The sequence below is a fragment of the Myotis davidii genome, unplaced genomic scaffold (genome assembly GCF_000327345.1).
Source record: "Myotis davidii unplaced genomic scaffold, ASM32734v1 scaffold646, whole genome shotgun sequence".
Classification (NCBI taxonomy): domain Eukaryota; kingdom Metazoa; phylum Chordata; class Mammalia; order Chiroptera; family Vespertilionidae; genus Myotis; species Myotis davidii.
The window spans coordinates 126891-140126 of NW_006296801.1; the positions used below are offsets into that span (position 1 = coordinate 126891).

Sequence of the window (13236 nt, forward strand, 5' to 3'; positions counted from 1 at the left end):
CGGCCCCAACCCCCTCCCGGGCGAGGCGGCGGAGTCCCGCCCGCCCCGCCTCCCGCAGGTGGGAGGGGGCGGGGAGGCCCGGACCGACCTACGTGAGCGCGGCCGGCCCAGGCGTGGGGGCAGGCGAGCGCCTGGAGTGACGTCATCGGCGCATGACGCCAGAGGCTGGGGAATCACCCGGCGGCCGCATGACGTCATTGCTCCCGCATCTGTCCCCTCTCCTCCAACTCCACTGCCGCTGGCTCCTTGGACCCGGCCTTTCTCCGGGAAGATTAGGGGGCGATTTCTCCGGGCGATGACGGTTGGGTCAAGGTGGAAAAAGACTGCTTAAAGGTCTTGGGGTTCTCTTCAGGTTACTAAGCTCCTCCGCATCAGCTGCTAGACCATTGCCAAGAGCAGAATTTGCAAACCACCCCACCTCCTGTGACCCCCGAGCCCGGCATTTATAATACGACTCGGAGTTCTGTAGGGGGAGGGGCTGGGGAACAAAGAATAATAGAGATTTGAACTGACGTTGAAAAAAATGGGCCCTCCTACCACTGAGACTACGCCCAACTCCTACCTTTCCCTTGAGCTCGGCTTCTGTGTTTCCCGATGCCTCCTGGACAGCATCACTTACCCTGCGCTGTACCTGAAATCCACATGTCCAAACCTGAAACATTAGTGACTGAAGGTCTGAAATCAGATGTCCTCCTTCAAATCCCAGCTGTACAAATGTTAGTGACCGGACCTTCACATTTCTAAGAAACAATTTCTCCATAATAAGTAGTACCTGTGTGTCCTTAACATGATCTCCAAGCCTTAGTGTTACCATAGTAATAGTAACTACAATTTAGCACACGTTATCATGTTACTTCCTCGTCTCAGTCAATGGGCCGCCATCTAGCAGTCTCATAAGCCGGAAACCTGAACATAATGCCTGTTCTTCCTCTCTCGACTCCCTTATCAAATTAGTCACCAAATCCTGTACAGGCTCCTAAATATTTCTCAAGTCCTTGCCCTTCTCTTCACTCACTACCATCACCTGGACAACTGGGCCCGCCTTCAATCTCTCTAAATTCAATCCAGTCTTACTGGTGACCAGGGTAGCCTTTTAAACCATAAATCTGATGATGTCCTCCCCTGTTTAAACACTCTGGAAGGCCTTTGTTGCTTTCAGGATAAAGTCCAAACTCCTTAACTTGACACTGTTCAACCTTGGTGCTTACATCAGCCTTTCTAGCTTTTATCTTTTGTTCCAGCTACACAAAATGCTACTTAATGTTCTTTGAACACACATTTTCTTGGCTCTGAGCCCTTCTCTCTTTATCTCATTGGCCAATACCTACTCATTCTACAAAGCCCAGTTTGAATGTCATGTTCATTTTATTCATTCAACTAATATTTCTTAAATTTCCCTGTGCCTTCACAATGTTGTAATCCTGTAGTACTTCCGTGCCTCTTACTGTGTAGTAACTGTATTTGTGTGTCTGACTCCCTGAGCTCCTTGAGATCAAGTCCTGTTCCTACTCATACACTCCATATTCCTAGTATCTAGAATGGTGCCTGACATATAGTTATAGAAGCAAAGTTAAAAATGTATCAAACAAATACTAACATAGTGCTGACTATGTGTCAGATACTGTTCTAAGCATTATCTCCTTTAGGCCTCTAACAACCCTTTGAAATAGACTGTTATCCAGCCATTTTATCTATGAAAAAACTGAGGCACAGAGGAGTTAAGTAACTTAACCCAAAATCATAACTCAGTAAATTAATCCTAATCTAAACATTTTGTATGGTCTCTGTGGCGGACAGAATAATGGCTCCCTAAAAATATTCACATTCTAATCCCCAGAACCTATAAATATGTTACCTTCCATGACAAAGGGGACCTTGAAGGTGTCATTAAATTAAGAACAAAGCCCAGTTTGAATGTCATGTTCATTTTATTCATTCAACTAATATTTCTTAAATTTCCCTGTGCCTTCACAATGTTGTAATCCTGTAGTACTTCCGTGCCTCTTACTGTGTAGTAACTGTATTTGTGTGTCTGACTCCCTGAGCTCCTTGAGATCAAGTCCTGTTCCTACTCATACACTCCATATCCCTAGTATCTAGAATGGTGCCTGACATATAGAAGCAAAGTTAAAAATGTATCAAACAAATACTAACATAGTGCTGACTATGTGTCAGATACTGTTCTAAGCATTATCTCCTTTAGGCCTCTAACAACCCTTTGAAATAGACTGTTATCCAGCCATTTTATCTATGAAAAAACTGAGGCACAGAGGAGTTAAGTAACTTAACCCAAAATCATAACTCAGTAAATTAATCCTAATCTAAACGTTTTGTATGGTCTCTGTGGCGGACAGAATAATGGCTTCCTAAAAATATTCACATTCTAATCCCCAGAACCTATAAATATGTTACCTTACATGACAAAGGGGACCTTGAAGGTGTCATTAAGTTAAGAATCTTTTTTAAGGAACTAAAAAAGAAATGTGTTTATTGAGGATACAATCAATATAAAAATCAAAAGCTTATCTGGCTTTAATTGGCTTTTCCTTCTCATGTGGAATGAGGATGGGCTTTTATTTGTACATTTTCTAATATTCCCAATCTGTTCATGAAACTTATAAAGAGGAAGCTGTGGGGCAGAGATTCCTTAAGCAACCACTGGGAGAACCGTTATCAGGGTGGGAGAACTGCTCAGTGCTGCCGACTCCTTCCCCTTCGGCTTCATGTGTGCTGCAAGATTGTCATCGCCTGCCATGGTGAGCCCAGCAACTAGTGAAAAGAAGTTCTAGAAGCCCACTCTGCCCTCTCTGCACTGCTCCAGGTCCTTCGTTATTTTGTCCACAGCCAGAAGGTCTTTTTGATTTTCCAAAAATCCAGAGAAGTTTTCCATGAGTACTCTCACTTCCTCCTTTGCTTAGTAGCCTTTATCCCCAGCAATTTTGTGAAATGTGAACATCCTGGTTTCCATGGGGTGTTCCATTTGAGAAGGCACTCTGGTGAGGTCTTGGAGGAGATGATGCGGGATCGCTGAGCTGGCTGCGACCCACGGCCAGTGCTAAATTACGGATCTTGAGATGGGGAGGTTATTCTGGATTATCCAGGCGGATTCAATGTAGTCACAAAGATCTTTACAAAGGAAAGCAGAAGAGTGGGGAAGAGGTCGGCTAGACTATAGAAAAGGTCAGATGTGAGTTGTGATTCAATGTGAGAAGCACTCCACTCACCCTTTGAAGACAGAGCAAAAGGGCCACAGCTACGGAATAAAAAGAGCTCCAGCATGGGCAGGTGGGTCAGTTGGTTGGAACATCCTCCCATACAACAAAAAGGTTGTGCCCGGTCAGGGCACATACCTAGGTATTGAATTCCATCCAGTTAGGGCATGTATGGGAGGCAAGCAATCAATGTTTCTCTCTCACATTGATGTTTCTCTCTTGACCTATTCCCCTCTCTCTCTAAAATCAATAAAACATGACCTTGGGTTAGAATTGAAAAACAGCCCTAACCGGTTTGGCTCAGTGGATAGAGCGTCGGCCTGCGGACTCAAGGGTTCCAGGTTCGATTCCGGCCAAGGGCATGTCCTTAGTTGCAGGCACATACCCAGTAGGGAGTGTGCAGGAGGCAGCTGATCGATGTTTCTCTCTCATTGATGTTTCTAACTCTCTATCCCTCTCCTTTCCTCTGTAAAAAAATCAATAAAATATAAAAAAAGAAAAGAAAAATAAAACAAAACAAAAAAAAACTTCAAAAGCTAGAATAGACAAGACAACAGAAGCTTTGGAGCTTCCAGAAAGAAACAGAGCTCTGCAAACACTTTGATTTTAGCCCAGAGACACCTATTTCTAACTTCTGAACCACAAAACTGTCATGTGTATTTTGCTGAAACAGGAGGATGTGACCACTGAATGTATTACCCAGCAGGTGGGGGGGGGGTCAGTGGGGGTAAAGAGTGAGATCAGAGGGCCAAGCCCTTGTGGAGGGAATGAAAGCCAGCCCCACCCCCATGCACATATCCACAAACCCCCTCAAATAAAGCAGGCTGAACCACAGTACATAAAATAATGTGTGTGGTTTTAAGCCATTATATTTGTGACAGTTTGTTACAGCAGCAATAAGAAACTAATACAGCCCTAGCTGATTCTGCTCAGTGGATAGAGTGTCAGCCTGTGGACTGAAGAGTTCCGAGTTCAATTCAGGTCAAGGGCGCATGCCAGGATTTCGGGCTCGATCCCCAGTACGGGGCCTGCAGAAGGCAGCTGATCAATAATTCTCTGTCCTCATTGATGTTTCTAACTCTCTATCTCTCTCCCTTCCTCTCTGTAAAAAATCAATAAAATATATTTTTTTAAAAACTTAAAAAAAAGAAACTAATACAGTCTCAAATCAAGGGCACCATCTCTATGCTAACAAGTGGGAGGGGGCTCCTTGCTAGCGGTACAAGGTTCTCAGTTGCATCCACCCCAACATCTCCATCCCAGGCATCAGGGTCCTACTCCCTACCCACAGAACTATGACTTTAGCACAAGAGACCAGTCCAAGGATCTCTGCCCCCCTCGAAGGCACATGCTCACCTGGTTTTCACACGGTGCTCTCCCCCGGAGGGGAAAAGGGTTTTAAAAAGTCTCCCATGAAGGTCTCTGGATTTCCTACCATGTCCTGAATTGGTAGGTAGGTAACTGAGCCTGAAATTCTCGTTTGTTTGGGCTTTTAAGGTAGTTAACAAAATCCAGAAAATTCCATGAAATTATAATTGACATCACCCCATACCATTCCAGTGTTACAGCATGAATTATCAATGGGGGTGGTATCTCCCCAAGGAAGTGAAAACTTGTTTTTAAATGGACAAAAAAGCATCTTAAATATTACAATAGTTTGGGGTCTCCAAAGTCCAACCCTATTAGACAAAATCTTATTTCTTAGTATTTAATCTCTCTGGCTAGGGATGCACATTACTTTACAGTTCTGTGGTTCATTTTATTTGATTTTATTGGGATATAATTGATTTATCACACTGATTAGTTTAGGTGTACAAATGATCTGATATATGTATATATGCAAAATGATTGCCACCCTAAGTTTAGTTAATATCCAGCACCACATATAGTTACAATTTTTTTCTCATGGTGAGAACTTTTATTAATATTTATGTTTTTATTTCAGAGAGGAGAAGGGAAGAGAGAAAGAAACATCAGTGATGAGTGAATCATTGATTGGCTGCCTCCTGCACATCACACCCCCTACTGGGGAATCCAGCCTGCAACTCTGGTAGGTGCCCTGACCTGGAATTGAACCCTGACCTCTTGGTTCTGGGTCGACACTCAACCACTGAGTCACACCAGTCGGGTGTGATGAGAACTTTTAAGATCTATTCCCTTAGCAGCTTTCAAATATACAAAACAGTACTGTTAACTGTGGTTGCCATGCCACACATTACATCCCCAACACCTGGTTTATCTTGTAACTGGGAGTTTGTACCTTTGACCACCTTCACACCTTCTGCCCACCACCCCCACAAACCTGAGATACTATCAATGTAATTTTTCCCCATAGGAAGGCAATATTTTTTTTAAAAAGCTTAAGAATTCCGATGCTAGAACCACTGCATAATCTAATGTGCTCCTCCCACTTGTCCTTCCAGTCTCCCACAGGTGAAGAGCTCAGCATCTCAGGGGCTGTCACTGCTCAACTGCCCAACAGAGTCCTTGCTGCCACCTGGTCAGGGAACGACTCCATTCTAGAATCCGCTCCTGAGATGTTCGCTCTGGGCTGACTTCCGGTGCCAACTGCCAACGTTTAGGTTTCCCACAAAGCAGAGCCTGAGAGACACACTGGGGTGCAGGTTGTTTATTTGGGAAGTAAGCTGAGGAAAGGGGCGTGAAGCGAGGGAAAGGAAAGGTCAATGTAGAGTGAGTTACTGAGGGTCTCGCTTCTGCCAGAACCTCGGAGAAGCTTACAGAATGCCTCCCAGAACAGACCGCCTGAAAGATGCAGACTTTTACCCACTGGCTTCCACCTCGTTGGTAAGGTGTTCCCAAGGCTGTTGTCTCCCCTGGACTCTGTGGCTTTGCTTGCAGATGTCAGAGAAGATCCTAGAGCAGAATTTTAAAAAAAGAAAATGTTAGGTATATACTTGAGGTGACAGCTTAGCAGCAGGAGGAGAGTTGGAACTGTCCCCCACAATTGTGGCCGCAGTCGGAGGTGGGCTAAGGAAATGTGACAGCAAGTACCAGAAATACCTGCTACAGACTAAACAGGTTTCAATTATGGGTTCACATCGCAAAACCAACCTTTTTCCAAACTACTCGAGTCAACACACTCCTACCAGTAATGTATGAGAGTTCCAGTTATTTCGCATCCCCATCAATACTTGGTATCATCCATCTTTATTATCTCAATCCCTCAGTTGGTTATGTGGGGATTGATTACTAACACGGCTGAATTAGACCAAGTTTGTGGTCATTTGAATATTCTCTTTTGTGAAGTGTCTGTTCATATCTTTTGCTCAGGTGTTTAAAATCAACTTTATTGAGGTACAATTTACACATAATAAAAATATACCTACTTTAAGTGTTTAGCTTGATGAGTTATGGCAAATGTATATCTTTTGTAAACACTGTCACCCCTTCTGACACAGGAAGTTCCCTTGTGCTTCTTTGCAGTCAGTCCCCTCCCCCCACACCCTCCCCTCCCCCAGCAATTAATGATCTGCTTACTGTCACCTTAAGCTAATTTTGCCTATTCTAGAATTTCATGTAAATGGAACCATACAGTATGTACTTTTTGTGTTTGGTTCCCTTCATGCAACATAATATTTTGGAGACCGTCCATGTCGTTTCATGTGTCAGTCAGTACTTCTTCCTTTTTTGTTGCTGAGTAGTATTCCATTACATAGATATACTACAACATGTTTATTCAATTATTGATCGAATTGCAAGTTTGGGGCTATTATGAACAAAGCTACTATGATCATTCGGGCACAAGGCTTCGTGTGGGTATATATATGTTTTCATTTTTCTTGGGTGTGAAATGGAAAGGTTGTAGGGTGAGTGTATATTTAACTCTAAGAATTGTTAAACTGCTTTCCAAAATAGCCATGCCATACAGTGTCCTTTTGACAGGTCCCCATCATTCTTTGAGCACTTCCTTGCTTTTTGGTCCACAATGTTCTAGGCCAGTGATGGCGAACCTTTTGAGCTCGGCGTGTCAGCATTTTGAAAAACCCTAACTTAACTCTGGTGCCGTGTCACATATAGTAATTTTTTGATATTTGCAACCATAGTAAAACAAGGACTTATATTTTTGATATTTATTTTATATATTTAAATGCCATTTAACAAAGAAAAATCAACCAAAAAAATGAGTTCGCGTGTCACCTCTGACACGTATGTCATAGGTTCGCCATCACTGTTCTAGGCTCTTCTTATCCTTTACCCAGCCCTCAAATCAGCCATTTCTCCAAAGAGTTCTGATTCCTTTCATTGAAGAAGAGAATGCAGAACCCAAAATCTATGCACCAAGTGAGCTCATTACTGTGGAATGGCACTGTTCTCAGTGGCTCTCAGTCTATCTAAGACTCCAACACAACTCACTCTCGCTCTCCTTCTGGTATTCATTCATTCATTCATTCATTCAGTGTGTGTGTGTGTGTGTGTGTGTGTGCGTGTGTGTGCGTGTGTGTGTGTGTGTGTGTGTGTGTGTGTGTGTGTTTCCTTCTGGCCTTTAAAAAGCATGCCACCATGAGTTCTATAGCTGCAAGAAAATGAATTCTGCCCACAACTTGAGGGAGCTTGGCAGCCTCTGATGAGAATGCAACCCACTAACCCCATGATGTAGCCTTGTGAGAGAGACCCTGAGCAAAGAACCAGACCCCGAACCGCAGAAATTGAGATAATAAGCATGTGTCGTTTTCAGCCACTAAGTGTGATATTTGTTACTGAGCAATAGAAAGCTAATACAGGAGGGTAGGAAAGGCAGCTCCAAGGATTAGAAGCCTCAGCATTTGTGAAGGCTGCTGCAGCTGTGGCTGCTGGGAACAGTTAGGGAGACGGGGGTGTTTTGGGGGTTTTTTTTTGCAGTACTATCTCAGTGGGCAGTCACTAACTTTGTGGGTGTCTAGATGCACTGTGTTATGTATTTTTTAAAATACATTTTTATTGATTTCAGAAAGGGAAGGAGAGGGAGAAAGAGATAGAAACATCAATGATGAGAAAGAATCATTGATCAGCTGTCTCCTGCACGCCCCCCACTGGGGATTGAACCTGCAACCTGGGCCTGTGCCCTGACTAGGAGTTGAACTGTGACCTCCTGGTTCTAGGTCGATGCTCAAGCACTGGCCATGCTGGCCAGATGTTGTGTATTCTTAAACATCCCTCAGACATTGGTGGGCTTCCCCCGCCTCCCTGATTGTGCTGGAGAGGTCACGTAGGCAGTGTTGTTCTGTGAGTTATTCCTGGAGTTCCAGTCTACAACTCACGCCTCTGATATTTGCAACAACATTATAAGGACCTCATTTCTCTTTAAATCATTTTTGACTGACAATAGCTAGAGTGATTTCTGTTTCCTGCACCTGACGCTTAACCGATATACCCACCTTTGCTTGAGGTAGTTTAAAAGGCTTCCTGTTCCTTGCAGCCAAGTGATACTAATCTAAGATACCCATGGGGCACTACGAGTTTACTGTTGTGACGAGGGGTGGGAAACTGCAGAGCTCGGTGAGGCTGCGCTAGGGTTAATTCGTTCAACCAACACATTTCACTCATTTCCTGCTCTGTGTCAGGCCCTGGAAATACAGGTAAGTCATTCATACCCCTGCCTTCAGAGAACTCAAAAGCTAGTTGGGGAGACAAACACACATAGGAAAAATAGCAGCACAGCATGTTGTGACCCGTAAAAGGAAAGAAATAGGATAGTGGGAGCCCAGCAACAATCCTGCCTTCCCAGCAGTATGAGGAGACGGCGTTTAAGTGGGTCTTGCAGGATGAGTGAGCCTACAAAAGAGGAAGAGAGAAAGACCTCGCCGCCCATGAGCCTGTGGAACTAAGAGTGAGTCGGTCACTTTAAATGTGTCATTCCACTTAGCCCTCACAACATCCCCATAGGTCGGGATTATTATCTCCTTTTTACAAATAACGAGGGTGGGCCAATGTCACACAATTGAATATAATAGGAAACAAGCTCAGAGGACCCACTCTGGATGGGGAAAGCACAAAAATATTGACTTCAGGGTATGCAATCGCTTGAAGGATCATTGCCAGTGCTAAAGACTCCAGGCTGAGCTTCCAGGAGTGAAGCTGCGGCCCTGCCACCATCGGAAGGCCCCTCTTAAGGCGAACAGCCCCAGAACCCTGCCATCTCCACGGCAGTTCACGTCAGCACACCTGGTTACCTACTGTCCTGCCCCCCTCCTCCACTCAGTTCCAAACTCAAGTCTTGCAAGAGTGCATCTGCCTGTGGATGCTCCCTAGAACAAGTCTGGGAATATGATTTGGTTTTCCAGCCTCCAGTACAGGAAAACATACCAGAAGGCAGTTGGACTGGACACTGAGGGAACCAATCCAATTTCTGCCACATTCAGTTTGAGGAACTTAAGACTATTCCTTCAACAAACACTAAAATGATTGCTAATGTCAATCGTGTGTGAAAACAGACATTCTCATACACTATTGGTGGAAGTGTAAAATGATATAAATCTACTGGAAGGTACTGTGACGGCATCTAATAATATTAAAAGCATGCATCTGCTATGACCCCGCAATACTGCTTTTAGGAGTCTGTCCTACCAAGAAAAGAACAGCAAAAATGTTTAAGAATGTGTATTGCAGCATTGTAGCTACATAAATCTGGTATCAACCTAAATATCCATCAATAGGTGACTGATTAAATAAATAAATGATACAACCATACAGCAGAATATTATACAGGCATTAAAAGGAATTATATTTTATTAAAGGCGTGGGGTGACACTGGTCAACATGATCATATAGGTTTCAGGTGTGGGTTTCTATGTTATAAGATCTGTATATTGATTGCACTGTGTGCCCACCACCCAAAGTCAAATCTTTCTCTGGTCACCGTATATTAGGACCCCACTTCTCTTCTAAAAGGAATTAAATGGATCTCTATATATTGGCCTGAAACGATGTCCTTTACATGCTGTTGAGTGTAAAAAACACAAGTTGCAAGCGGTTTGTATAACATGATCTCATTTTTTTAAAAAATGGAGGTAAGGTACCTCTACACAATGGAATACTACGCTGCTGTAAAAAGGAAGGAACTCCCTTGGATGGATGGGCCTGGAGAGCATTATGCTAAGCGAAATAAGTCCGTCAGAGAAAGAGAAATATCACATGACCTCACTCATTTGTGGAATATAATGAGCAACATAAACTGATGAACAAAAACAGATCCAGAGACAGAGAAGCATTGATCAGACCATCAAACCTCAGAGGGAAGGTAGGGGAAGGTGGTGGTCAGGGGGAGAGATCAACCAAGGGACTTGTATGCATGCATATAAGCCTAACTAAAGGGCATAGACACCAGGGGGATAAGGGTATGAGGCGGGGTGGGCAATAGAGGGATAAGGACACATATGTAATACCTTAATCAATAAAGAAAACTTAAAAAAATAAATAAATAAAATGGAGGTAAAAGATATGTCAGTATAAGTACCGGAAAATTGTCGATAGCATTAACATACAAAGACGTGCCTCTGCTGCAGGACACTGTACAGGCCTTGCTGGAGCATCTGTGAGGGAGAGGGTGGGAAATGAACTCACAAAAAATTCAAGACCCAGGTGCCACCATAAAGTTTTTGGGAGTCATTTGGCCGGGAGCCCTCTCTGTTAACCCTTTGCTCTGACAGTGGGCTGTTCTACAGGGATTAATGCTATGGCTTGGAAAATGGGGAGCTAAGGGGTAGATGATCATGACTAAGGCCTTGCAGGGAGGGGCAGGGTATGTGGAAAGACAGTGGAGTTTGTCTGCAAGAGCCTGAGGCAGTCCTCACGGTTTTCCACATCCTGGCTCATAGGTGCTGGTAGCCTCCAGCAAGCAGGAAGCTGACGCCCTCACTCAGGTATGAGCACTAGCAACTGACACTTCAGGAGAGACATGGGAATGGATGCCTAGGAAGAGTGGCCACTGTAGCATCTCGGTGTTTGGCGTATGGCCAAGGATGTCAGATTGCCCTTGAAATACAGGAACTTGGTTAATGCAATAACAGCAGATCCCATGTGTTCTAAACAACACCCAAGGCAACTACCGAAGATGTCTGGGCCTCACAAGAGTTCCCAACTTGTGAGGGATTGGCAAGTTGATTACACGGGCCCCTTCCCTTCAAGTAAAGTTCTAAATGTGCCCTGGTTTGTGTGGACACCGCATCTAGCCTAACCAAGTTTTCCTCTGTCGCCTCACAAACCAGGCCACCACCATTGGGGGATGAGAGAAGTTGATTGCCATGTACAGATACCCTTGCCAACTAGACAATGATCAGGGACCACATTTCAAAGGTCATGATACACAAGATTGGGAAAAAGAACATGACATTGAATGGAGGTTCCATTTCCTCTATAACCGCAAGCAGCAGGGTTAGTGGCAAAGAAAATGAAATATTAAAGCAGCAGATTAAATTACTAAAAAGTAAAACCACCTTGGCCAGGTGGACTAAAGTATTTTCCCCGCCCTAGCTGGTTTGGCTCGGTGGATAGAGCATCAGCCTGAGGACTGAAGGGTCCCGGGTTTGATTCCAGTCAAGGGCACATGCTCAGGTTTCGGGCTTGATCCCCAGTAGGGGGCGTGCAGGAGGCAGCCAATCAATGATTCTCTCTAATCATTGATGTTTCTATCTCTCTCTCCCTCTCCCTTCCTCTCTGAAATCAATAAAAATATATTTAAAAAGAAAAAGAAAATGATTTTTTAAAGTATTTTCCCTGGCTCAAATACATTTGAAGCCCCATATGCCAGGCTGTGGACCTCTGCCAAGACACTCAACATTGTAAAGACATGGGTGTCATGGGAGACAGCCACCCCCTTGACTCTCACAGTGGATCAGTGTGCTATGCTGTGAGAATGCCAAGCCCCATCACACCTGGAAAAGGAGTTCCCTGCTGGAATTTGCAATGGGACAACCCATTGGGATGGGTGAGTTTCTTCACACACCTGGATTAGGGGGATACTGAACCTCCACCAGCACCCATTATCCTGCTGTAAGCTGGACCTGATGAAGAGCACTGTACCTGGAACGGAACCGGCAGTGCACCAATGAGAGAGGGGAGAAGGTAGAGTCCTGGTATATCACATCCCACCCCTAGTCCATCTCCTCAGGCCTGACAGAGCCGCCTCTCCCGTGTATGCTGTGCACAACCTCAAGCCCAGGTGACTGATATAATCATTTGGCTGCCATCTTTCTTCCCTCCGCTGGCCTGAAGGGCTTACAGCACATAGAGAAGCCCAGCAAGCCTTAAAGGGTAGCCGACAAAGCCTGCCCTTACTGAACACTGAAGTGTTTCTAATGAGAGAAGGTGGCCTCCAAAACAGGGTGGCATTGGACACTATCACTGCCTCACAAGGCTGTGCCGTTATCCAAACAGAATGTTGTATGTTCATGCCCGATGAGTCTGTTAATTATCGTCTTTATTAAGTCACCTGAGGACACAAGTGAATACCCGGAGCGATCCGACTCCCAGCCTTGGTGGCTTAAAAATCAGTGGGTCGGAGAAACTAAGATGGCGGCATAGATAAACACTGGGAAATTGCTGCCTCCCACAACAATTGAAAAATACAACAAAAAGACAAAATGGGCATCATCCAGAACTACAGGAAGGCTGGCTGAGTGTAAATTCTACAACTAGAAGGAAAGAAAAGCACACTGAGAGCCAGAGGAGCTGTGGAAGTACAGTGCAGAAGTACGGAGGCTCATGTGTGTGGAAAGGGTCTGGCACCTGAGGACGCAGCTGTCTTTTTGAATCCGGAGGGAGTCACAAGCTCCTGACTGCTCTGAACTCTGGTTCTGGGAAGTCTCTGGGGACCCAGGACTCATACAGGGAGAAACTGGACTGTCTGGCAGCAGGCAGAACTTGAGGGCGGCTTTCCCTCAGAGGTGCTTGTAGCCGTTACTGGGAAACTGAGACACACAGCCCCTTAGGGCAGGGTTGAGGACCAGCCATAGCTGCTTGCTCCGCCCTTTGATTCCCTGAGACCCCGCCACACCCAGGCTGTGGCAGATGCTTTTGCATATGAATG

General features: G+C 44.8%; 1 long non-coding RNA gene and 1 pseudogene across 1 annotated transcript in view; both read right to left on the reverse strand.

Annotated features, from left to right (window-relative positions):
* Positions 1-2536: 2536 nt before the first annotated feature.
* LOC102758771 lies at positions 2537-4650 on the reverse strand (annotated as a pseudogene).
* A 1176-nt stretch (positions 4651-5826) lies between these two features.
* The window catches only part of LOC107184467, a 61653-nt gene continuing 54243 nt past the window's right edge, over positions 5827-13236 (reverse strand). The window contains exon 4 of the long non-coding RNA XR_001515321.1: positions 5827-6086. This is a non-coding gene — a long non-coding RNA (uncharacterized LOC107184467). The remainder of the gene's footprint in view (positions 6087-13236) is intronic.